Below are 25,973 nucleotides of genomic sequence, written 5' to 3' on the forward strand. Positions count from 1 at the left end.
CCTGTGCTTTTAACAGAGTGCCAATGTTTGACAAAACCATTAAGTTAAATAAAGCCCTGCGCATTTCAAATGGCTTTGGAGACTTCTGGCTGACTCGCTGTTAGCAGAGCTGTCTTTTCTCCCTTTCGTCTTTCTCTTTTTTTCCTCTTCTTTTTCCCCCCCTCCTCTTCCATTTAATTCCCTCTGATGTGTAGCTGGTTTTACTGCTGACATTTAAAAGCAACATGCTGGGACTCAAGGAGAGGCCTGGTATTGGGGGTGGCACTTTGAGCCCAGGCATTCCTGGTCCCGCTGTGGTGGGCAGAGAGGATGCTTCGAAGGTTTTTGCTCAGGGCAAGCCCTGTGTCCTGCAGAGCCTGGGCATGGGTTGGCCGGGGATGCTCCGGTCCCTGCAGAGCCCATGGCTGCTCTGCTCTTCCCTATTGCCAGTGTTATTGATGGCACAGGCTGCTGCTTTGCTGGGCCATTTCCAGAGGGTGGAGAAGGATGCTCTCTGCTCCCAGGGGCTCGCAGTGCAAGGGCGGGGTATAGCAGAGAGCATCGGTGGGAGCAGGAGCAGCAGGGTCTGTCCAAGTCACCTTGACTTGCCTCGGGCGAAAGTGAAGGGCTTTAAAGAAGCACAGGGCGTTGACCTTGTAAATGGATGCATGACCCAACTGCTCCCCTGTGGTGTTGGCTGCTTTGTGTCCCTGATACTGCTCTTCATGCCTGTGGGGAACCACTGGGGCTGCGGGGTGGTTGCTGGGGTCTCATTTGCACAGCTGCATCTCAACTGTGCAAGCTCTGCTAGTCACTGGTGTGAGAAACACTGTCAGCTTCCCCTTGTCCATCTAATCTAGCTCTTCTTGGGGCAGGAGAACCCCTGTGGGACCTCACCGTGGATGCTCGTGGAGCTGTTGCTGCCCTGAACCATATTTTGGGGGTGGGCTGTGGAGATGAAGAGAGTGAGCGGAAAGCAGAGAAGGTGGGTGTGGGGCACCAGCCCACCTATGCCACTGGGATGTGGAGGGATGGATGGCCTCTGCTTGGGGACCTGGGACCAGGCAGCTGCATCACTGCAGCTGTGCTGGAGTGTGTGCGGGGTCAGGAAAGAGGGAAAGTGGTGGCATGGAGTAGGATTAAAGGCAAGGGATGGAAAAGTACTGAATATTACAGTATAGGAGTGAACGCTTTCCAAGTAGTTAATGTGCTGAGGAGGATCTGATGGAACTTGTGGACTAGGGAGAAGATACAGCATCTGGATGGTGGACCAAAGCTGGAAATGGCTTGCTGGTGTCTGAGGCTTGCAGCACTTTTTTCTGCTGTCCTGTAGTTCTGGTCTGTGGAAGCATGTTGTGCCAAGTTGCCAAGTGCTGTCCTGGCAGACAACATCCCACGTAGCTCCTGTTGCTCTGCCTGCAAGCTTCAAAATATTAATTGCAGATGATGTGGGGACTGCAAGCTTTGGAGAGAGCTGGGCTGCACTCCTGGAGCAGCCTTCCTGCTGAGCAGGTCGTTGCTCCTTACACTGAAATGCCCTTAAGCACCTCTGTTCCTGTGTACCTCTTGCCTGTTGGTCTTTGCTGCCTTGGCCCCATGTTCATCAGCTTGCTCTGAGATGTGCCCTCTTGATGCACGTCTTGATGCAGCTCCCCTCTTGCTCTCCCTGTTGCAGCTTGCCTGGAGAGGAGCCAGAAGCTGCTGGAGGAGAGACTTCAGCAGAGGGACAACGTGGTCGGTCTTGGGTATGCAAAGCTGGAGTGTTAAACCGTGGCAAGCACCTCTGGGTGAAGACCTGGAGGACGCTCAGCACCATGAACCCTGCTCCTGTAGACACCCAGCATGCAGTGCCCATAGCCATATCTTCCTGCTGGGTGCAACCCCCTCCACCATGAGTGTCTTGTTTCTCTGGGTGCTCTCGTTATTTCCATGTTCATTAACGCTGATATGCTCAATTGCATCAGCTTGTTTCCAGGGACCAAGTCCAATCCTGCGCCTTCATTTGCATCCCCACTGCCTAGCTGTTGCCCAGGCAATGCCAGGTGCTTTGACATCATTACCCAGCTGACTGGCATCCTCTCTGCCCCATTAACCTTGCCGTAATTGACTTGAAATTGAAGGAAGGGAGGGGAGAACTGTGTTGAAACGGCAACTGTTTGTATTGCCGTGGAGCAGGACTCTGTTTTTTGAAGGGAAAACTGTGACAGTTGGTTAAGGCTCAGCTAGATTTGGGAAGGGTTTCTTGCCCTCTAGGAAGCTGTGCAGTCTGTCTTGGTTTACGATATTTCCCCACCACCATCTCCTGTGGGAATGTGATGCCAAAACTCATTGGGAAACTTGGAGGGTTTGTGGAGAAGAATGGTGTTGGAGATGCTGAGAGCAGCGGGTCTCTGCAGCCTGAGGAGGGGAAGGTGAAGGGTGTTGGGTGGGGTCTTATTGCTGTTTGGAGCCCCTTGGTGGGTGAGGAGAGGCAGAAGGTGAGCTCACTTTTGGAAGCACCCAGGGACAGGGCGGCAGACAACATCCCAGTTCGGAGCATCTGATTACCTGTCAGGCACTGAGAAGTATCTTGTCCCCATGAGTGTGGTAAAACACTGCAACAGGAGTGAGAGATGGGAAGGGTCCAGGGTTTGAGATGCTCAGCCCTGACCTGCAGCAGCCCCCGTGTGACCTGAGCTGGCTGGTCCTGCTCCTCCTGCATGGTATTAGGTTGGGATCTGGGCCAACCTATGTTATTCTACAGATCTGATCCTAAATCCATTCTGGTAACTAGCAATATTTTCTTTCTTGGTTAAACTTTTTTTTTTTAACTTAAATGTTGAAATAGCATAAAACTTATCTGGAGTTTTTCCTGTTTAAAAGTAGAATTGTCTTTTGTCCTGTTTTCTTTTTGCCTTCTTTTGAGCTGAAGTCACTCAAGCAGATACTTTACTACAGAATCTCTATCACTGAATTAGCAACTTCGAATGAGCTTCACTGCGCGGTTTTCTGTCAACTTGAGTCAATTTTATTTATTCACCTTCTGCTTGCACAGCACCATGGTCGCCAAGTCTTCCTGCATTTGCTCATGACTTGTGCTGGATGTAATTCGTTAGGCTTAATTAAGCTGCCCAAGGAGAAGGGTGGTGCAGGAGTGGATGGATGGAGACCTTGGCATCGGCTGCTTGATGGCCAAACCCAGATGAACTGGTCCTGCTCCAGCAGAGCCCCTGCACAAGGCAGGTCTGTCCAGCGTGCAGGCAAGTGCTGTGCTTCCCTGTGCAAGAGAGGAGCTTCCCATGTGCTTCAAAGTTGGGAAAAAGGGGTGCAATACTTCAAGCTTTACTGTCCCTTATTAAGGAATTATTACTCATTATTTATTAATATTACTATTTAATTATTATGTCTTACTTATTAAGAGAGGAGGTAATTCTGCACCGTGTTTCTGAGCTTTCCAAAAGGCAGACCTGAGAAACTTGTGGCAGGAGGGTTTTCTCCAGCTCTAGGATCTCAGCTGACCTGATCTTACCTGTCTGGCGTGGGCTGATTCTTGTATTGCTTCATCTCCTCATCCTCTGCAAGGTACAAGAGTCCACGTAGGGCCAAGCAAAACGGGGACTTGTTGCTGTACAAATCTTTAAGTGCTGCTGGGACGTGGTGATGGGGAAACTGTTCATCCCCTCGCAGCAAGGAGATCTTTATTTGAGGGGAGCCCTGGGGCTGTCACCCCCAATTGCTGTGTTATAGGAAAAAGTCTGGTGGACGCAATTGCTGGTGCTCGTGGGTGCTGACTTGGGATTTGCATTTGGGTATGACCATCAGCTGGGAGAGTGTTTGAACCTTTGGTTGTCGCAGTGGTTGGAGGCAGGTCAGGGCTGGAAGAAGTGAAGTATTAAGAGATCCCTGGGCTGGCATGTGCAGCTCGAGCTGGAAACGATGCGAGTGTGTCCCCAGCAGCTTTCCTGGGGAGCTCAGGCCCCTCATGTTGCGGTCACCATCAGTGAGCCGTGGTGTGAGGGGCACAGCTCTGCCTCTGTTTCCCCTAGAGCTAACAGAGCTTAGTATCAATTAGCAGCTTAATTTGTAATTAATAACTTGCTCTCTTTTTTTTTGAAATGGCTTGCGGAGGGGGACGACACAAGAGGCTTACACAGCATGCAACATGCTGCCATCAACTGCCTAGGAGCATCCTGAGATTTGGGGGGTGGGTTTGGACATGGAGGTTGTTGGAAAGCAGGGAAACAGCCCTGGCAGGGGGATGTGACACAGGCTGTCCTGGAGATGAGCCTGGGGGCTCAGAAGCCCAATGCTTTTTTGCCTTTGCATCTAGGAGTGCTGGCTGATCATCCTGGGGCAAATCTTGCTTTACTCTGTAGAACTATGATGCAGGGATCCATGCTGGGAGGGTTTGGGCTTGACTTGGGTGTACCCTGTTGAGAGGGGCGTGCAGAGCAGTCTGGGTGCTCCACTGTCCTCCCACGCCTGCAATCCGCATGTGACAGCCAGCCCAGCAGTGCTGGAGGTTGTCCGTGTGTCTGGCAGGCGCTGCGAGGGGCTGGCAGGGCCCTTGCTTACCTCTGTGCGTGGGAGCTGCTCCAGCAGCACAGGTTGCTTGGCTGGGTGGTTGCACATGTCCTGGAGCTGCAGTCCAGCTCGGGATCTTCCTTTCTGGGTTTGACATATGCCATCTTCCTTGCAGCTCTCGGTGGGTTTTCCTTCCCTTTCCGTATGGCTTATTACTTTCCCACCTACACCAGCGTGTGGGGACTCCATCCTGCTGAGTGCTTCTTGCACAGGGAGCAAAGGTCCCTGCAGTGAAGAAATTGGGTCTGCCCTGCCGAGAGGCAGCCCACGGAGATGTGACTGGCCCAGAGCCACCCAGCAGGGATAAACTTGGGCTTCCACATACTGTATGGCTATATATTAGCAATGTTGCTCTCAAAGCAGCCTTCCTCATACTGTCCTGCAAAGAAGAGCTTGATGTGATGATGATGATACCTCTTTTTTTCCTGGTCCCCCTTCTGCTCCATCCTTCTCTGGCATGCCCACTCCATGTGAGCGGTGCAGAAGACTCCTGTCCTGTGCATTCCTCCCATCACCTGCATGGTCTGTACCTCTCACTTCTCAGCACCTCTACTGGTCAGTGTAGGACAGAGAAGAGCTGTGGTTCTTTTTCTTCAGCATTTTTTCCTGAAAAACTGGTTGCTGCCTGTGACTATGACAGATGCAGGGAGAAAAATGCTCCTATGCTTCACCTTGCAGAGGAGATGGCACAGCAAATGCAAAGTGGATGCATGCAGCCATGGGAACAATCCGAGAGCAGTGGCAGGATGCCAGTGCTGGGGGATGCTGTGCGTGCCCCAGGTTGGGTGGGACACTGGTGTCTGAGGGACAGCTGGTCTTGTGTCACTCCAGCCTTGTCCTCCCTGTGTGAGTGATGTAGCTGGGTTTGAGTTGGTGGGGTTTTTTTTTTTCCTGTTTCAAGGCTTCTCCATGCTCAGCTGTTTGAGCCAAGTGTTCTCTTAGTATTCGAGGCTCTGTGTGCAGGCAGAGATTTGCATCTGAGTTGCTTGGCATTCATCTGCTGTGCAGTGGGTCTCATGTCTGGAAAGGTCTGCAGTCGGGGCAGAAGCTGAGTTAATTTGCACTGGAAGGCAGGCACGCTTTGTTTTGCATGTTGGTTTCTTCTTGCAGAAATCCCATTTGAGGTATTTGTTCTCTTCTATTATTGAAGCCATGTTAGGGGGCATGGCAGCCTCCCTGCAAGGCTGGGAAAAGAGAGAGTTAGCTTGAAAGGTGCAAATTAAACCTGTGCTCTGCTATAAACAGCTATTGCACTGTTAACGTCGACCCTTCTCCAGAGTTTTGATGCTCTTTGCCTGCAAGTGAGGAAGAAATGCTCACCAAGACAGTCCTGTGGGAAGCAAAGCAGGCGCCAGAGCTCAGTTTGCCCCTAGATTGGATGAAACGCTTCTAAAATTCAGGGGAAAAAGTGCCAGAGGGTCTTTAAATCTCATTTGAATCAGGTCATGAAATGATCAGACAGCATTTGGTACAGCTTGCCTAGGAACAAGGACGCTTGGGAAGAGCATCTGGGTCTGAGAGTCCCTGGCACTGTGGAGAGTGAGGGTGGAGCGTGGGGATGTTGCTGCAGTGCTGTGCAAACTGGAGGTGTGTTGGTCTGGAACTTGATTACACAAAGACTTTGCTCTTCCTTACCTGAGTGGCAGACTTGGGACCTGTGGGTCATCTCCTGTGTCTTCTCGTGGTTGCTTTCTTCTGGGGTTGCCCCAGAGCCTGCTGCCAGCTCCCAGCAGTGTGCGGTGGTGTTGCCCCTGGCCTGTGCGTCCCAGGGAGCTGTCACCACCGACAGCCCTGTGACCGTAGGTGCAGCAGGAGGGCTCCCGATGGGCTGGGGCAGAGGCTGTGGCAGAGACACCCCAAAAGCATCTCTGTAGGGCTCTGTAGGAAGGCAGCTCCAGCTGCAAATCCAGAGGAGATGAAAACCAGGAGAGGCCATAAACCCTGTTGGCTATTAAGAAGCTGTCAGTGACTTGGTGCTCCTCTGTGCTTTGAAGATGGCGTTTGCACAGTCCCCAACTCATCCCAGCCTGGGGCTACCTCTGAGGCCCCAAATGCTCCTTTTTCATGCCCTGCAGCAACATCGTCACAGCTTTGACAGGTAGAAGGTGATCGCTGTGGACTGGCATCAGCACTTGAGCTTTCCTTCACCTCCCCTTGCGCCATGTCCAGCCTGTGAGGAAGCTGGGAGAGGCACCCATCGGTGGTGCCAGGGCTGTGTTTTCTGCGGAGATGCTGGTGCTGGTGGAGAGCTGGCTGTGGGCTGCGCAGGGTTAAGCAGACATTGACAGAAAACAGGAAGAGAGGACAAAAGCAAGTCTGCTGTAATTATGTAGCATTTATTATTAATACGCTGGAATTGCTGGAAGCAGCCTCTGTAATGTGAATACTGATACAGAGGTTCAGAAGACAATTTAGCTCTCATCTGTCTGTTTATTAGCTCCCTCAGCTCTGGCAGGCAATGAACTAAAGCCTCATTTGCTACTGCCTTGTTGCACCCCCTCCTTCTCCCCCCAAACTCCTTGCTGTTTCCATAAAGAAACCTGTTCTTTGTTCGTCCTCCCGCCGGGCGCTGCAGCGATGCGCGGCATGATCCCGGATAGCAAAGCAGACTTTAATCCTTGACCTGAGCCTGCCTGTCTGCGAGGCAGAGCCCAAAGCGCGACACTGGGCCGTGCAGAGCCGCTGCCTTTCCGAGAGCAGCACGGCCACGGCTGGTCCTGCCTTGGGATGTCCCAGTTCCTGGGGCGCGGAGGTGCTCATCCTCAGGGCAGCAGCTTTGGCAAGACCATATTGCACGGGCTGGCACGGCTTGGGGTCCCCGGTTCATAACGGGGTTGTGACGAGAGGGGAGAGGGCAGGGAAGCTATGTGTTGCTATAGGAAGCTAGCTAGGAAATAATTAAAGGCTGCTGGGGTGGAAAGAGCAAGAAAGTTAAACCAGCTGTCAGGAGGCGCAACAGGTTTCCTTTTTCTTCCACAGCTTGGTAGGATCTGTCATTCTAGCTTCTGAGCTTCAGCCCGTGTGTTTTCCTGCATATCCTGAGCATATAGGACATCCATTCCCTTATGTATTATACAGTAGTTTAAAGAGGATTAAGACAATAGCTAATCTAAATGATGAGTGATGTAGATTGCTCAGCCTCTGAGCCACCGGGGTTTTTCTTGCACACAGATTAGTCAGCTCAGTAGCTAAATATTGGGGCAAACAGTATAAATCCATGCAGATAAGCCTCTCTGGCTTGAATAGGATAGAAGGATTTCGAAATGGGCTTCGACACCGCTCTGCGTCTTGTCACGGCGTCTGCGGCCGCGTTGCTGACACGACGGATGGGGAAGGAGGCCTGATGGCTGCTGATGCACAGCCCGGGTGGCTGAGGAAATAAAGCATCCAGTGCTTCTCGGTCAATGCCGTTATCGGATACGGACGGTGGCGGGAGAGGGAGGGGATCGATGCCGCTCGCCTCCCTGCCACCGGAGCCAGCTGTTTGCTCGTTGAGCTGGGGGGGTCTGATACAGCCTCGGAGATGGCAGCCTTCAGCGGGAGAACGTGGGCTGGTGGGGTTTTACTTGGATGGACAGGCTGGTGTGGCTGGTCCCTGTCCTGCCTCCCAGCATCAGCGCCGGGATGGTGCTGGCAGCCCCCAGGAACACGACCCATAGGAGAGAGCTTGTCCTGGTGTGGGACTGACAGCAGGTTTTTCTTAAGCTCTGAAGTGGAAGGGTTTAAATTTTTTTTATTTATATGTCTGGTCGAGTCTGTCAGAGTTGTGTCAAATATTTTTGACAAGCAAAAATGCCATTTGCTTCAGCTTAATGAAAAATGATTTTTTTTTTTTTTTTTTTTTTCCCCCAGGAACTAAAAGAATTGTCGTTTCAATTGCAAACCAAAAAGCTCCTCGGGAAAAAAAACAACCCACAAAACAAAACCAAAAAACCTTCCGATAGTTGTGAGATGGCTGTTAGAAGAGACTCTCAGTTGGTGTTTTGGGTCTGTGTAAAATGAGGGTCTGGAGAGCATTCAATCATATGGTATCTTCTTTTATGAAGCTTTCTGGGCATATTATTCTAATGATGTTTAATGGCACTGATTTCTTCATCTTAACTGAGTGTGTCTTTTCCCAGTCCCACATCATTTTAATTCGTTCCTCGTATGAGAATTGCAAGAGCCAGGATTGGCTTGACTTATTGCAGACGAAGAGCTGTCCTGCCGGGTGTCTCGTCCTTCCCGGTGGGGATGCAATCCTCCCAGCATCTGGCTGTCGAAGGCTGAGGGTTGGGTTGAGACAAAGCTTGCATCAGGAACAGGATTTGTCAGAGGACCTATTCTCATTGAATTTTCCCTGCTCCTCTTGAAATAATTTGGTTTTTGCTATTTAGCAAGGAGCTGTGTCAACATCATGGTTTGGCCGACACATTTTGTCTATCCTGATGTCCTGTGGCTAAGTCCTGTCTCCTCCTTCCCTTTCCCTCTTCCCAGGCTGAAAAGTCTTGGTGTGCCCTGATGCGAAGCTATTTTGTTCCCCTTCCCATGTACCTCTTGCAGTCTCACTAACTCCCTTTCTGAGGTGTGAGGACCAGAGCTGTGTGTGATGTCCAAGTGACAGTTGCACAGTAGACTTGTACGGTGGCAACACGGTCTGGTTTGGGGCAGAAGGGTGCTGGACCCTGTGGCATAGCGCATCTACCCTGCAGGACACAGGTACAAGCTCTGCTCAGAAATGCAGGGCGGATCTGTGTCTGGATTTTATCTCGTCTCCTCGCTCAGCGAGATCTGGGTTAAAATTCAGCCTGGATCATGGTTGGCTGTGGAGAAGGTCTGGGTGCCACAGTTGGTACTGCACGTTGAACCTACCTCCCAGCTGGCTGGGTAGTGTGGGGCTGCAATGGACCGGGCTGAGACACAGGATGCTGCAGGCATGGGAAAAAGGTTGTTTTTTGGTTGTTGTTTTGTTGGGTTTTTTTTGTTTGGTGTGTGGGTGTGTTTTTTTTTCCTTCCCCTCCTGAGATTCAGGCAAGGCTGGCTTTGCTTGAGCCCTCCTCTTTGGAGACAGATCTCCCTTCTCCATAAGCTAATCCAGTGCTCAGCAAGGGAAACCCTCGCTTGGGTACCAGCTGGAAGAAGGGTAGGGCAGCGGGACCAGCCTACAAATGCTCACCGCTCATCCTGCAGCTGAAAGGTTTGTCTTGTGCATCCTGAGTCAGGATCAGGCTTTGTCATAGCCTGGTCCCCTGCCTTGCGTTGTGTCCCCTGGGAGCTGTCAGGAGGCTGCCTGAGCTGTGCTGTAACACAGGTCTCAGGGATGCAAGCAAGGTCAGATGTCTGCTCAGAAATGAGATTGGTGATGATGCCACCGGTGCTGACAAATGGCCTGTCGTTAATCTCTGACTCACGGCAGCGGAGAGGGCAGTGGTGGAAGAAACCCATGAGGTCACTCGCAGCCTCTCTCCCCAGGGAGCTGCACACAGCTTCCACCCTGAACCTTTCCAGATGGGGTGGGTACTCATCCCCAGGGATGGTGGGTCTCTTCCTACGTGCCTGCCCTGAATGTGTTTGTGTGCAGGTGAAGGTGCATGGCATAACTCCAGTCTAGCTCCTAAGCACGGTGCAGGTGGTGTGAGCCCTGCAGCCCTGTTGGGGACTGGATTCCTGCATGTGGCATACCTCCAGCTCAGCAGTGATATGAGCAGGATGAAGGCTGAAACAAAACTTGTGTTTTCCATGTGTTGCAATACCGTTGCAGTACACGAGGTGCTGTACTGCTGGGAGACACTGCAGGGAGCTGGGGGAGACGACACCTGGGATGCTCCAGCCCTGGCTGTGCTCCTCCATGCCAGGGCCTTGCTTGGGGCCAGCTCTGGTGGGTGCTCAGCCCTCTCGTGGAGCAGCCTTTACCTCCTCTCTTGCTTTTTGAGTCTCTTTCTATGCTTTTTGTAAAAAGGAGGTCTTTCTTCAGTTGCAAAATGCTCCTTGGAGGTTATAGCCAAAACAGCCAGGACCACCTCCCATGGTACTGGATGCTGGTGGAGATGCTGCACTCACCGCTCAGCCATGCTGGCGAGCAGCACAGCACTGAGCTGCGTTTCGGGGCTACTTTTGATGCTATGAGTACAAGCTTTGCATGTGTGCAGGGAACAGGTGACTTTCTCTTCTGAATTATTTGGGGGTTTTTAAATCTCTTTCAGGAGGAAAGGAGACACAGTTATTCTACCTGACTCCCTCCAGACGCTTGAGCCTCTTGGCTAGTGCTGGGGAGTTGATGGGTGGCCGGAGACAGGGGCGTGTGGGATGGGGTTTCTTTGCCTGGGAGGGCAGAGGAGAAGGGTGCACTGATGGGGATGAGGAGGTGCTGGTTTTTGGAGTGCGAGGGCTGCTGCCAGCCCAGGCTGCTGCAGCCATGGCATAGCCCAAGCTGTGCCTCCAAGATCCTCCCCCTCCCCCTTTGTTGAGCTATGTTTTCATTTTTAAATTTTCTTCCATCCCCTCTTAACTGGAAGAAGTCCTAAATAAAGTTGCGGTCACTTTTATTTATGGGTGCAAGGGGAGAGATGGACAAAAAGCCTGTGTGCTCCTGACAGCTACAAAGCAGCCGGCTGTTTTTGTTTGCTTGAGTTGGTGAAGCGATGGATCTGGGCGCAGGCGAGCACCCTGCTTGGGTGCCTGGGGATCCCGTGTTCCCCTGCCCGGGGGGCTTGGGAAAGATGGAGGGAGGGGGCTATGGGGCTGTCACAGGGCCAGGCTTCACTGGGAACACCTGTCCTAAAATCCTGGGCACCCGAAAATACAGATGCATGAACTTGCCTGCCTTAAAAATCCATCGCAGGCTTCTTGTCTCCATCTTGATTGGTTCCAGTGAGGTCAACTTTTTTTAATAACTTCTGGACTTCGGCAGGGAAAACTATTTCCTTCAGGAAATAATATAATTAAGGTTGCCTGACACTTCTGATTATAAGCCCCTGTCTTCAGTTGCTTGAAACTATGCCAGCCTTTAACCATTTGGACTGAAACTTCACATGTCTCTGCCTCTGGCTGAATTTTTTTGGAAAATTGTAGCAAAGAGGATTTTGAGCTGCTCTTAGAACACAGTTTGGGGGGGAAAAGGCATTGGTTTATCCACAGCTTAAAAAAAAAAAAAACAACCAAAACCAACCAACAAACAAAAACCCCCAAAATTCTTGCAGTTGTTGTGCCAAAGAAACTCTAGTACCTTTGCACTGTGAGACCAGGTCTGATAGTTATGGGGAAGGTTTTCAGCCAGGTGTCAGGGGTCTGCTCGTTGCTGACACCACAAAAATCCACCTTCGCTGTGCCAAGTTGTGAGCCTCTGAAAAAATGCTGCTCTGTGGGTGTATTATATATAGCGGGTGTGGGGAGGTAGCGGCCGCTCTGCTCCCCCAGCAGGAACCACGCTGCTTTGAGCACATGTGAGTGCAAAACGTATGCCCCAGTTCTTGCATGGGATGCCTTGCTGCTGGGAAAGATTGGGCCCCTTCTGTTGGTACAAGTAAAACTCATCAATCCCCGATTGATGTAGCCCTGGCTTGTGCTGGGGAGAAACATTTTTGGCAAATGCTTTGTGTTTGCCCCCCCCCCAAGTGGTGCAGTTATCCCTTAGCCCTTGTTGTAGCATGCAAATGCATCATGTGGGACATGCAGCATGCAATGGGTCCTGGGTTTCCTTCAGGGTTTTGCAGGGCCCTGTTTAAACAGTTCGTGCATTTGCATTGCAGCGATTGCAGGTTCCTCCTAATTCAGCTTGTTGCTACAGAAATGGCCAAAACAAGAGTGTTTCTGGGGGGGCAGCCCAGCCATGCCCTATAAAGCGGGTGTCACATTGATGAAGGGTCCTGACCATGGCATTGCTGGGACCTCAAGTCCCGAGTGATGTGGGGTGACCTCAGGACTGGTGCAACCCCTCCTGCAGCAGGGACCCGCCCCAGGACTTGTCCCTACTCTGTGGCTGGTGATATTTGCTCCTTACAAGACCCTGCCTGAACTGTGGTCAATGCTGTCCCCTGTTTTTGAGGCAGTCTAGCTCACAGATCTTCCTGCTGGCTCAGCAGTAGCTCATGCCCTGAGCCAGGTCCTTCAGCTGGTGAGCTGCTTTGGGCATGCTAAGCTCCTCCAAAACCCGATTTGACTTCAGTTTGGGGTTCTTAAAAAGCAAATCCGTGCTTTGACTCCCATGGGGAAAGCTAGGCTGCTGGACCTGTGGCAGGGAGGGCTCATCCCGTCAGGACAGGGCACAGAGGTAGAAGGGCATATCAGTCCTTTCCATATGAGCAGGTTCCAGGGACAACTCTCAGCCAAGGTATTTTGCACTTTGTACCTAGCATGATGCACTGTCCCTGCGAGAGCCATGTCCTTACGGCTCGAGCAGAGGATGCTGCAAAAACCTCCCTGAGGGCACTCGGTACTAAAACCATCTCTCTTGTGCTATCCCTGCCAAGCTGGGGTGACAGCCCAGGTGGGTCCCTGCCAGGTAGTGACGAACGAGCCTTGCCGCTTGCTGTAGCTTGGTCTCCTCTGTTCCGCTTCACCTGTGGGTAAAAATAAATAAATAAATAAATAGATAAAAACCCCCTAAAAAGTTGCATTGGCACTGCAGAGCGAGGGGAGGATTGGTGGGGAGGAGCCCTCTCTCCTCCTTGCCTGTCACTTGTCAGCTCGGGGGTGCCTGGCAGAGCGGGTTTTGAGTGATGGGGTGTTGCAGGTGTTGGGCTCGGGGCAGCTGGAGTTAAATTTCTCAGTGGCTGACACCTGACAAGCATGATAAATTGCGGCACACCATGCGCTGCCGGCATGACAGACGGTCCGCTTCCCTCCTTTTAAGCTCTGGGAAAACTTTTTAATTATTTCCCAGTGCTTTGCAAATGAGGGTTTCTTCATCAGGCACCCAGCGGAGTTTGCGGGGGGGGGGGTGTGTGTTATTTATTTATTTAGGTTTTGTAGGCAAGTGGGGGGTGGATAGGGGTTGTAGTTTGAGTTTCTGTAGCATCCTCCCGCTGACTCGCCCAGGCTTTGGATGGTGTCCCGGGGAGGGCTCTGGGGAAGCTCGTCGGCTCGGGGTTGGGTGCTAATTAAAGCACGTGGTGTTCCAGGCTTGGAGTTGCTGTCGCCCTTGGGAAAGCATCTCTGCAGGAGCGACTCCCAGACTTTCCTCTTGCCAATGGAGTTTTACTCCTATTTTTCATTTTTAATAATGCAGAACTATAAGACTTTTTTTTTTTTCTCCTCCTCAAAGCATTTAAAAAGGAGGGGGGGGAACAACACGCGCTCAGCCACAAGAGCTAAATAATGAGCATGGAACTTGACTGATAATTTGTTTGTCTAACACAAAAAGCATATTTGCTGCTATAACTGAAGGCGCTGCTGGTTACAGTAATGCCTCACGCTCCCATCTCACTAGTGAGCATATCAGATGTAGCACGGAAAGTCTCTCTCCCATTTCCAGTCCTCGGTGTCTGTGCTGCAAAGCCGTACACGTGTGCTTTCCTCTTCACACTCCTGGGCTCAGTTGGATTGGCCTCTCCCTGCACGGTTTAACACATGTGCAAGGCTTTGCAGGATTAGGGCTTGGGCAGCGCAAGACCTCGTGGGCAAATGCCTTGGTGCTGGGCTGACGTTTTAGTGCTGCTATGCTGTTTTGGCTGGGGAGCGTTGCTGTCTGTCTTTAAAGAAGATCAGAGATGCCCCAAGCTGCAGTATTTTTTTTCCCGTCTCCCCTTTCATGTGTCTAAATCAAAATAATTAAGCAAATGCGTGCTTTGGGGCTGGACTGTGATGCTCATGTGGGAGGGCTCTTCATCTAAACTAGCTTCATGTTTACGCCAGTTACCCCCAGCTGTCAGGGCTGGAAAACAGATGCCCCCCTCCTTCGGTTGTTTTCTAAACCCGAAGCGACAGCAGAACTCCACCTGGTAACCTGACAGGTTATCTCTTCTGTTTTGTTGAAGAAAATCCCAGATCTGAGCGGCGAGGGTTGGTCAAGCAGCCAGAAGAATCCCCCAGACGTTGATGAGAAATTGGGGACGTCCCAAGGACTCTGGACTGGTGGAGAGGTAAGAGGTGGGTTAAAATACTTGCTCACCCGGTTTGTCCTCGGTCGGTGAGCTCTGGGTCACCTGGCTGTGGTGGGACTGCAGGCCATGTGTCTTTTGGCTAGGACGGCGTTTATTAAAGTGTGGTAAAAGGCTGCTCGTGGCTCTGGTGTGTGAGCAGCCCCGTGGCTGCTGTGCAAAGAGGGCAGATGCTGACAGTGGTTATTTAGGTTGCAGACGGCCAGGTTTGGATGAACAGCTTGGAAAATGCACGTGTCGTGGTGTGGTGGGTTGGATGCCAGGTGCCCGCCAAAGCCCTCTATCACTCCCCTCCTCAGCTGGACAGGGGAGAGAAAATGTAACGAAAGGTTCGTGGGTCGAGATAAGGATGGGGAGAGATCATTCACCAATTACTGTCATAGGCAAAACAGACTCGACTTGGGGAAATTTATTACCAACCAAATCTTAATTATTACTTAATATTAATTATTATTAAGTAATAATTATTGTTAATTAATATTAATTATTACTTAATTTGTTACTAGTCAAATCAGAGCAGGATAATGAGAAATAAAACCAAATCTTGAAAACACCTTCCCCCCACCCCTCCCTTCTTCCCGGGCTCAGCTTCACTCCTGAATTCTCTACCTCCTCCCCCCAGCAGTGCAGGGGGACGGGGAATGGGGGTTGTGGTCAGTTCATCACACGTTGTCTCTGCCCTCCGTCCTCCTCAGGGGGAGGACTCCTTACACTCCTCCCCTGCTCCAGCGTGGGGTCCCTCCCACCAGAGACAGTCCTCCATGAACTTCTCCAGCGTGGGTCCCTTCCACAGGGTGCAGCCCTTCAGGAACAGACTGCTCCAGTGTGGGTCCCCATGGGGTCCCAAGTCCTGCCAGCAAACCTGCTCCAGCATGGGCTCTTCTCTCCATGGGTCCACAGGTCCTGCTGGAAGCCTGCTCCAGCGCAGGCTTCCCACGGGGTCACAGCCTCCTTGGGACATCCACCTGCGCCGGCGTGGGGGGGGGTCCTCCACGGGCTGCAGGTGGATATCTGCTCCACCGTGGACCTCCACGGGCTGCAGGTGGATATCTGCTCCACCGTGGACCTCCACGGGCTGCAGGTGGATATCTGCTCCACCGTGGACCTCCATGGGCTGCAGGTGGATATCTGCTCCACCGTGGACCTCCATGGGCTGCAGTGGATATCTGCTCCACTGTGGACCTCCATGGGCTGCAGGTGGATATCTGCTCCACCGTGGACCTCCACGGGCTGCAGTGGATATCTGCTCCACCGTGGACCTCCATGGGCTGCAGGGGCACATCCTGCCTCACCATGGTCTTCACCAGGGGCTGCAGGGGAATCTCTGCTCCAGCGCCTGGAACACCTCCTCCCCTCCTTCTTCACTGACCTTGGTGTCTGCAGAGTTGTTCTTCTCACATATTCTCACTCCTCTCTCCAGCTGCAATTGCTATTGAGCAGGGTTTTTTTCCCCTTCTTAAATACATTATCCCAGAGGCACTACCACTGTCACTGATGGGCTCAGCCTTGGCCAGCGGTGGGTCCATCTTGGAGCCGTCTGGCATTGGCTCCATCAGACGTGGGGGAAGCTTCTAGCAGCTTCTCACAGAAGCCACCCCTGTAGCCCACCCACTACCAAAACCTTGCCATGCAAACCCAATACGTGTGGATTGCACGTGGGAGGCTTCTCCATAGAGAGCCCTCCTGCTTGAAAGCCCTTAGGGCAGTTTGGGGATGCGTGGTCTAACTGGGGTGGCAGAGGTCCTGTGGTGGCTGAACTACTCTGGAGCAGGTAAGTGTCACCCAGCCCTGCTTTGTGGTGGGAGGTGAGGTGCCACCTCTCACAGACAAGCACAACTTCAAGCTCTCAGGAGTGCTGGATGTTCTTTCTGCTTTCCTGCACTGATGTGATGAACTTCCTGCTTTCCTGCAGGAATTTTTCTTTCTGCTTTCCTGCACTGATGTGATGAACTGATGAACTTCCCTGGGCTCTGCTCGGCTGAAAAGGGCTGCATCCCCTTAGGAGACCACCATCATCACCAGCCATGGTCAAGGGGTTGCCCCACCTCTGAGACCTGTTGCATACGTGCGTTGTATGGGGCTGTGATAACACAGTGTTGCTTGAGGAGAGGTTTGGGGTCATCTTCCCAAAGCCATGGGGACCTTGGTGGAGCAGGGAAAGGGCCTGTGGATGGGGCTGCCCCATTTGGGGACGCAGACCCTGTGGAGCCATGCTTGGGAAGCCGGTGCTTGCTGGTGCTGTGAATTGAAATGCAGAGAATTGAAAATGATGAATTAAAATTTAACAAGTCACTAAATGCCAGGCAAGGATATCTTAAGTGGGAATTGTCACCGTTTGACTAGCACAGCCTCCCACTTAGCTAAAATTGCATGGCTTTAATTATGTTGATCTTGGAAAAGCAATAGCTTACACAGAAGAGGAGAAACTGTTGCCCAAAATAGCATGAAGTGTCATGGATTTTCCCTGTGCAGCTCCCCTACCCTCTCCCCCTGCATCGTGCTTCCCAGGGGTGTTTTGCAGCCCCTTGCACCCTGGATCAGCAGAGTCCTGCATCCTCTGAGCCACAGGCAAGGACAGAAATGCTTCCTGTGTGCAATGCTGAACACGGGCTCTGGAGTTAAAAGCTCAAGGTTAAGGGACCACAGGGACCAGGTGCAGCACCTGATGGAGCCGCAGTGGGGAGTGGGCTGGGGTCTGGGTGCGCAGGGATGCTCTGCAGCAGCAAAACCCTGCCCTCGGCATTGCCCAGTGGTGGTGGCGTGGGATAAGGACCCCTTCCCTCCCTGTCCTCGGTGTGGACCGCCCCACCCACGGGACTCCTCACAGCTCTGCAAATAGAGCAGCTCGAGGAAGGTATGTCACTAATAATACCAATTACTGTTACACGCTGGCTACAAGGTACACTGGCAGTAATGGGATCCGGGGGGGATGAAATGAAAGTGATATAATATGGTGAGATAAATTAGCATTGTAAAATTAGCCATGGGTCTAGTCAGGGATCTGACAAATGTGTTGCAGCTTTGGTACAAGCTCTGAGCACTGCTGAATTGGATTTAGTGGCCCAGAGCAAAGCAGATGGGAGCAAGGGAAAAAGAGAGTTTATGAGTGGTCTCCGTACACACATGCTAACGGTTAACACTGCTTGTTTCTTCCTTGGCTTTGCTGAATGATACGTCCCCTGGTACCCGCTCGTACGCGGCAGCGGAGGAATAAAAGCCCAGCCGCGCTGATGTGCTGTTGGTGTAGCTCAGGCCTGGCAGAGAGAGGGGAAGGGGGGTGGAGGAGCAGCAGCAGGCTGGTACTCCTGCCAGTCTTGGTGCCTCAGCCGCCGGTCCCTGCCCTGCATCGTGGCCGTGGGCTTCCTCGCCCGGGTTTGCTCCCAAAGGGAGCCATCAGTGGGGTTTACGTGGGATGTGTGGCAGGCGCTTGCACATGTTTTAGCCTTGTAAGGCGGGTAGAAAGACGGTTTCTGCTTCCCATGTTGCAGCCTGACCTGTTTTCCTCTGCCCGGCTGGGCTCTGGGGCAGAAGGATGGCTGGAGCCGGGCATCCTGCAGCACGGCGGCTTTGCCTGTTCACCAAGGGTGTGCAGAGAACTCTTTCCACGTTATCCTTCCCCCTCTGAGGCACATGTGGGAGGCAGGAGATGCATTTTGTGCTTTGTGGAGACTGGGAAATAGATGTGGCTGGTTCCAGTGGGATCCGCTTCCTGGTGGCTCATTAGGACAGGCTCCGCCGGAGGGATGCAAGCGGTCCTGCCCATGAGCGATGGGTGGTCGGCGAGAGCCTCTTACAGATTTGTAAATGCAGGCTAATTGCATGTTTAATGGCTGACGCATTGCACAGGATCTAGGGAGGGGTAGGCATGATTTAAGTCTGGTTTGATAAGGCATGTCATGTGGTTCACTTAATAGTAATAAAAAAGGGGGAGAAAAATTCTGAATATGCTTTGTAGTGCTCTGTGGCGGAGCTGGGCGGGGGGAACACACGGCAGAGGGCTTGCAAGGGGATCCATGCAAGGCTTCTCCAAGTCATGCCACAATGGTGCAAGACGTACGGCAGGTACACGACAGACGTGTCTGCAGGAGGGGACCGGCTTGTCACATCCCTGGGGGTGAGACTGCAGAGGGCAGGCTGCTGCCCCGTGCAGTTCTGCAGCAGCACCAGGTTGACCGACGAATCCCAAGGGATCACCTCAGCACTGCCTGGAGCATCCCACGAGACTTGAGTAAACTTGTATGCTGAGCCCATGTGGATGGAGACCTGAGGAGACGAGCTCCAGTTTGTGGGAGGTCAGCCTGGCCTCTGTCAGCAGTCCCTGTGTCCTCTTGCTGCAAGCAAGGCACGAGGTGCGGTGGTGAGACTTTTTAGGGTATCTCAGACCCCAACCAGCCCCAGGGCTATGTTGTCCTGCTAAAACCAATGGGGTGGTGAACTGTGGCAGCAGACGGAGCCCCTTCCCTCGACTTTGGTGCCAGAGAAGTAGTGATGTAGGACCGTGGCAGGGAGCAGCAGGACAATGAGCCCGCGGTTGGAGTGCTAGTAGCAGCATAAATAGAAATACAACTTCTCGGGTTCTTGTGCAGCAATGATATATCTTGTTTCTATTGACTTAAACCTCTAAAATACATTGTAGATTGATCTACAAATCTGCAAAAAGCACCTGGTTTTTTTAAAGTCTAAAGCAATTTTCTGCCTGCTCCTTGTGGCTGGCTCCGAACAGACACATGTTCTCTTGTCCTATTTGAGGCTGGCATGCTGCCACGGTGGTAGGAAGTTTAGTAGTACTTGCGCTGGATCGATTCAAGCCCATTATCTGTGCTGCCTGGGACTCAGCGGCAAAGGGGAAAAAAAATACTCTCCCCAAACACATCAAAGCCCTGCGATAAGGACACACGGTTGAGCTCTATTTATAGATGGACAGATGTCTTGCCAAAGTTCTGTTGCTGTCACTTGGTTATGCAGTTTTTGAGTGTTTAGCAGTGTTTGGATCTGAAGGAATCTGTTCTAGCTTCTGGCTTAGGTGAGTCCCCTCCAGGCACAACCCACAGCAGTACTGCTTCTCGTTGGGCTTTGTCCTTTCTCCAAGGAGGGACCTGCTTTTTAGATGGCAAGAATGAAGTGGCTGAGAGGTCTTGTAGGTGCTTGTGGAGTTGATGACCAAGATAAAGTCTGACCAGCTATCTCTTATCTTGTTCTTGCATCTTCATAGACCCACAGGGACCTTGCAGGTCTCCAGAGCAGGGCTGCCACCGACACTACGTCAGATCGGTGTGGCCGTTCAGCTGAGTGTTCCCAGCTTAAGCACGGACATCCCCCATCTCCTGGGGTACCTGGCCCTCAGCTGTGCCACCCTCCCAGCAAAGGGGTTTTTCCTACTGTTCACCCTAAACCTCCCAAGCAGCAACGTGTGGCCACTGCCATGTTGTGTCTCATGCAATTTCCTTCTTCATCAAATGCTATCAAGGACATTTGAATCAGTACCAGCCATGCAAACTGTATGTTTGGAGTGGTTCCTCAGGCCAAGTTAGCACAGGTCTTGCAGTGTATGTGCACATACATCTTCATTGAAAGTATGGTTTTTGAGAGGTTGGTGGAAAGGGTGGGGTGAAATGTGTTACCAACTCCAGATTCAGTTCCTGGCATGAAGGAGTGCCTGTGCTCATATGGTAGAATTGCTCTTCATTTCCTTCCATACATTGCTCTGTCACAATAGTAATGAAACTGGGAATGGGAGAAAGGCAAAGGCTTCATTCTGCCTAGCTTTGATTGTTGTTGTTAAAGGTACTGTGCTGGTTTTCCCTCGGTTACGACGCTAGGAAGCAGTGACCTGATGTGACATTGCAGCCACAGTTTTTCACAACAGACTTGCAAAACCATTCAGTTTGGAACGGACCTCAGAGGTCTCAAGTGCAGCAGAGACTCTGCACGGAGCAGGAGACTGGACATGGCTGCTCAGGGCTTTATCCAGCCTGCTGCTGAAAGCCCCTGCCTATGGAAAGAGCATAGGCTCTTTGGGCCTCTGTTCCAGCACGGTGGGCTCTCAAGGGGGGGAAAAGTTTCTCCTCGCATCCAGTGGGAACCTCTTGTTTCAGCTATTGCCCACTGTCACTCAACCTCTTGCTATGTGTTTCTGCGAAGAGCCTGGCTCAATCTTCTCAACAACTCCCCTGGCCGTCTCAGTGGCCCCTGCTGAATTTGCTCCAGTTAATTAACGTGTGTCTTGTCTTGCGGCTCCCGAAACTAGGAGCAATGTCTTGATGTGGTCCGAGCGCTGCGTGAGCTGCTGGCTGTGCCGCTGCTCCCGCAGCCCAGCGTGCTGCTGGCCCCCTTTGCTGCCAGGGCAAGCAGCTGGCTCGTGCAGGGCTCGCTGCCTGCCAGGACCCATGCTGGCATGGGGTGGGTGTGCCTGCGCCCAAGCCCTGCATCACGCCATGGCAATGGGCTGGAGATTTCACAGTAAGTGCTTTTTTTTCAGGCTTTGGTGGATTGTGGCAGCAGGAGGGAAGTTGTCATCTGTGGGCAGGTTTGGGGACAAAGACCCGACTTTTTTTTCGGGTTTTTAACACGTCCTCTTGATCAGGTGCAGTGTAGTTGCATGATGGCTTCTGGCTGTGTGCCATTCCCAAGCCTGGGAGAAAGGAGATTTCTCCTCCCCAGGGTGTTCATAATGTGTTCGTCTGCACGGCTCCTGCAGAACGCTCCGAGCATCCCTTGCTCTCCGCTTGGTGTTAGTCTGTCTCCAGGGTGCTGCTTAGCTTTGCTCATATATTCCTCTGACGAGTAGGCAAGACAGGAAGCAAATACCTTTGTTACAAAACCACATATGGGCTTTCAACGGGTGATGACACTTCCCCAAGCTATCTGTCTAGTGAATGCACTTTTCCCCGCTTGTTTATATTCACAGGAGTGTTACTTAGCTGCTCAGGTAGGCCACAGATGTCAAGAAAGATGTCAGTGTCAGGAGAAGGCTTTAATGCGAGGCTTCCTGCTGTTCTTTGTGATGGGTGGTGGATGAGACCCCAATGCCCCGAGGACCGTGGGTGTGGGAGAGGGACTGTCTGCTGGGTCTGGCACGGGAGCTGTGGCTCGGGAGAGAGGCAGCAGTAGTGCTGGAGGTGACTTTTTACAGCTGGCCCGGGATGCTGAGCTGCAGCGTGACTGAGCTGATCATTCAGTAAATGAGGGCTCTGATGGAGGCAAGCGGTGTTTTCCAATTAGAAGAAATAACCATCAGCAAGGGGGACTGTACTCCCCCTGAAACCATTTCAGATGGCGTCACGGCTGCTGCGGGTCTCGCGGCTCCTGGAGGACCACGGCGGTGGATGCCTGATGCTCTGCGCAGGAGAGCTGGGGATCATGCGTCCACAAATGTGGGGTGCATTTGCCTGGGGTGGGAGCTGCCCCACTGAGTCCTGACTCTGAGCCGTGGGGAACCGTTGTCGGCTCGGAGGTGGGCGTATGGCTGCGTAAAGCGGGGACCTGCTGCATCAGATGGAGGGGGGAAAAGTGCGGACCTGCCTCCTCGTGGTCCCCCTTAGTGCCCAAGGGGAGTGGGTGCTGGTGGGGATCCCCTGGACGAGCTGTTCAGCTGTGATGGAGATGGGCAGGATCCCACATCTGGGTGGGAAGAGGAGCGAGGGGCTCGGCTGCACACACCTGGATCCCTTCCATGGCCATGGTGCTCCCAGGGTCATGTTTGCTCTGCACCAGCGAGGCTGTGCATACGGTAGAGAGACTGCAGCCCTGATGACACCCTTTAGCAATATATATTGTATTATTTTTCCCTTTAGGATGACTCTCTTTAAGATATGGATAGCTCTAGGAAACCTCCATTGAGACCCCTTGCCTCTAGGGCAATTTACAGCACGCACCAGCCCCTCAGCATTTGTTACAGCCCCTAAAGAGGATGGCTCAGTGCTGCCCTTCAGTAAGATCACATATTACCAGCTCTTTCCTTTCTCTTGCCCTAAATTGTTGCACTTTACATCGAAAAGGAGGGGCATGCACGTGGGGGCCAGCACAATTTATGGATCAGAGTTTTATATGCTGCTGCAATGCTGTATCTTTTCCCCACGGTGACACTTTATTGCCACAAATTACCAAACAGGCAAGGTTACGCAAGTGGCAGGAGGCAGAACTGTAAAGGACAGGAACAAACGGCAGCAAGAAAAGTACCCAGAGGAGAGGGGGAGGTCGGGCACCAAGCAGAAATAAAATAAGGCAGGAGGCGGGACGAGCGTCAGAAATCAGCTTGCCTTGCAGCGGGATGCGTGGGTGAAGCCTGGAAATCAGTGTGCCATCTCCGATGCATGGGCATGCTGTAGGGTCGGGAGAGCAGCCAGTGGTCTGAGTTTGGATGCTGTAAATCCTTGATTTTCTTTTTTCTCTCCCCTCACAAAGTTGCTAGGTGCTTCTGCAGGCTGCTTTTTGCTGGTGGAATTGTAGGATTTTAATTGCTGAAGGTTTTTCCCGGTATGCTGGGTGGTGTCAGCGAGGAGACGCATCCCTAGAAAGTGAGACTTTATCTTCCTTCTAAGCACCTGTCGTCCCTAACAATGTTCAGCCCATGGCAGGGGTGCCTGGGGAGATGGTGGTGACCCTGTGCTTGCCTCTGCACCAGCAATCGGTAAAACCCTGAAGTAACCTGTACCATACAGAGCAGACAGATCCAGCTCCCCGGAGGTGAGAAGCAGCAGACTCTCATCTTGGGCTGGCTGAGGTCTTGTTGTCATCCCAACCATGGCACCAGTGGTGCTGGAGTTGGGGCTGCTCTGGGCAAATCCTGGGAGCACTGGGACTCCCGCAAGAAAGTTATTTGCAGTCTTGTTTTCTCGGTTTGGTTTTCAGTGCTTTGCTTATGTGCTGCAGGGACAGTCGGGTCATCTCCTTGGCTTCGTTTGGACATCAGGCTTGGATCTGGAGGCTGAAGGCTAGTGGCATAAATTTTTCTGCCTCCTTGGAGAGGAAGAGAGGTGCTGGAGGGGGTGGGCAGCATTCAGAGGGTTAGTAAGAGGTGTTCTGCCTTGCAAATGGTTGCTGTATTTCCTTGCTTTATGGTTGCGGGGAGAGGAAATGTCCCAGGCTTGCCCTTTAGGGGGACAGAATGGTCACTTATGTCCATCTATATTAATACATTCAACATACATGATGGTGCCTGGGGGACAAGCTCCGGTCCTTGGGCAGAGGGGTGTCCACTTTGCTGCTGAGGGTCTGCGGCAGCAGTGCTGCAACATGCTTCGGCTTTGGTTGAGCGACTCCGTCTGCGCCCACTCACTCAAGTTAGATCAGCTTAACTTCAAACGAATGTAAAAACTAAAAGGCTCGAGATCGGCAGAGGTATTAAGTCTGCCTTTGAGCTGGGGATGCTACTCAAAGCTGCCAGGGAGCTGTCACTCTATTGTTCTTGCAACAAAACCCTACCAGAGGAGCTGAGAGCCTCAGAGGCTCTGGAGCCGCAGCCAAAATTACATTTAACTAGCAAAAACGTGCTACAGCCGTGGGGCTCGCTACACCAGCCCAAGGGAGAGCCAGCACCGCCGTGTGCCGCCCTCCCCGGCAGCAAGATGGAGGGGGTTCAGGTCGCCCTTGCACCGCGATGGACCATCACACAAGGCAATTTGACTTGTCTATTCCTGTGCTTGTAAAAGATAATTTCCCTTGAATCCCAATGCCATAAGCCAGGTATTTAATCTTGCTTGAAGGGAGCATGTCTAACGCACGCAGGGCATCACAAACAATAGTAAGCAATCAATAGGCTAAATCCTGAGGTCTCTTGCCCAGACTTTGCTGGAGTAAAGGTTGACAAAGTGCTGAGTAGTTACTCGAGACTTCAGCCCTGCGCTGAGGGCAGGAGAAGTGATTGACTGATTTATCGATGATGCATTTCACTATGAATCTAGTGTGTCTGTTAGTCACAAATGCTAATTTGACCATAAATTCTGGACTGCTGTGAGCAGATAGCTTCTCCTACAGCAGAACTGGGCACAAAGATTTCAGATGAATGGCTTACTTGGTGAAAAATAGTTTTGGATCAACGGGAATAGCTTGTGTTTCTGTGTTGTGCTTGGCAAATAGCCTCAGCAGAAGAAAGTGAAAGCCCACTTGTGAAAAAGATCAAGCGCTGGGTTTTGACACGATGTTTAGATCTCCTTTCAAACCGGTTTTAGGTTTTCTTCGCAAATCAAAAAGCCAGCCGAGTTTCAGAAGATCCCTCTGAAACCCTTTTTCCTCGCCCTCTGTGCCTGGCTTCTGCAGCGAAGCAGCAGAACGTGGCACTTCTTAAACCTGGCGCTGACTTGCTGCGAACCCGTACTTCATTTATTTTTAGTTCGCCCAGCGGTGTGAAGGCTCAGCCACTGGCGGGCGGGCGTTCGGTGCTGCTAAGCTGGGGGCTGGGATGTGTAAGGCTGTGGAGGGGCAGCTCCCGCACCCCTGGGTTTGCTCCCGCACCCCTGGGTTTGCTCCCACGCTGGGGGACTGGGCTTAACCTGCCTCAATGGACCCATGGAAGGCTTGGAGAGGGAATCACAGCCAACAACAGCTCATCCCCCGTGCAAGGTTAATTAAAGCATTAGCTGTTTCTGCAGCAAACGAGGGTGCAAGCCCTTTGGATGAGTCCTATGGAGTAACATTCACCCCAAAGCCTCAGCAACTGAGATATGGCTTGCTTGTACCCCTATTCTTGAATAATCATCCTTTTTTGATCCCTTAAACTGTGTAGTTTCTTATTAATTCAGGAATAAACCCATGCTACTGTATCACCTCCAAGGCTGGTTTTTTTTTCCCTGTAGCGTTAATTCTTCTTTGTTTTGAGCCTGGCTGCTGCTCGCTACCTCTGCCGTGGCTCCCGGAGCCTGTGCTCGCTGTTGCAGCATGGGGATACACCCGCGGTAGGTGCCGTAGGAAACTGCTCAGACAGATTTGTGTGTGTGTATATGCCTCTCTAAGTATTTCCCATTAATTAATGGACACTGGAGTCTGTCGTCTGTAACGAGCGCTCACTGGCGGGTGATAAATTGCTTGTATGACAAGATGGCAGTGAAAGCTGGGTGAGCTGCAGCTGTTGGCGCTGGGTTTGGGAGTGAAGGGTGAATATCGGACAATATCTGAATGGGAAGAGGGGTGGTGAAAAGCCCAGCAGCCGAATGCAAGATCCCCAAGGTATCCTGTCTGCTCGCGCTGGAGGAGCACTCGCTGTGGGCTCCAGCAAATGGGCAGTGATCCTGCGCTGGACCCCACGATTGCCTATCAAACCCCAGCCCCATTGCTGCTTTTTGGTGTGGAGGGAGAAGGACGAAGGGGCTTGTGCCGTGGTGGCCACCCCTGCTCCACAGGGATGCTGGCTGGAGCTCG

At 52.1% G+C, this 25,973-nt stretch overlaps 1 protein-coding gene across 1 annotated transcript in view; it reads left to right on the forward strand.

Moving 5' to 3' along the window:
• Positions 1 to 25,973, forward strand: part of CNTFR (ciliary neurotrophic factor receptor) — a 190,849-nt gene that overhangs the window by 19,095 nt on the left and 145,781 nt on the right. The window contains exon 2 of the mRNA XM_075526927.1: positions 14,496 to 14,600. The gene's annotated coding sequence lies outside the window, so the exon portion shown is untranslated. The remainder of the gene's footprint in view (positions 1 to 14,495; positions 14,601 to 25,973) is intronic.

The sequence above is a fragment of the Mycteria americana genome, chromosome Z (genome assembly GCF_035582795.1).
Source record: "Mycteria americana isolate JAX WOST 10 ecotype Jacksonville Zoo and Gardens chromosome Z, USCA_MyAme_1.0, whole genome shotgun sequence".
Taxonomy (NCBI): domain Eukaryota; kingdom Metazoa; phylum Chordata; class Aves; order Ciconiiformes; family Ciconiidae; genus Mycteria; species Mycteria americana.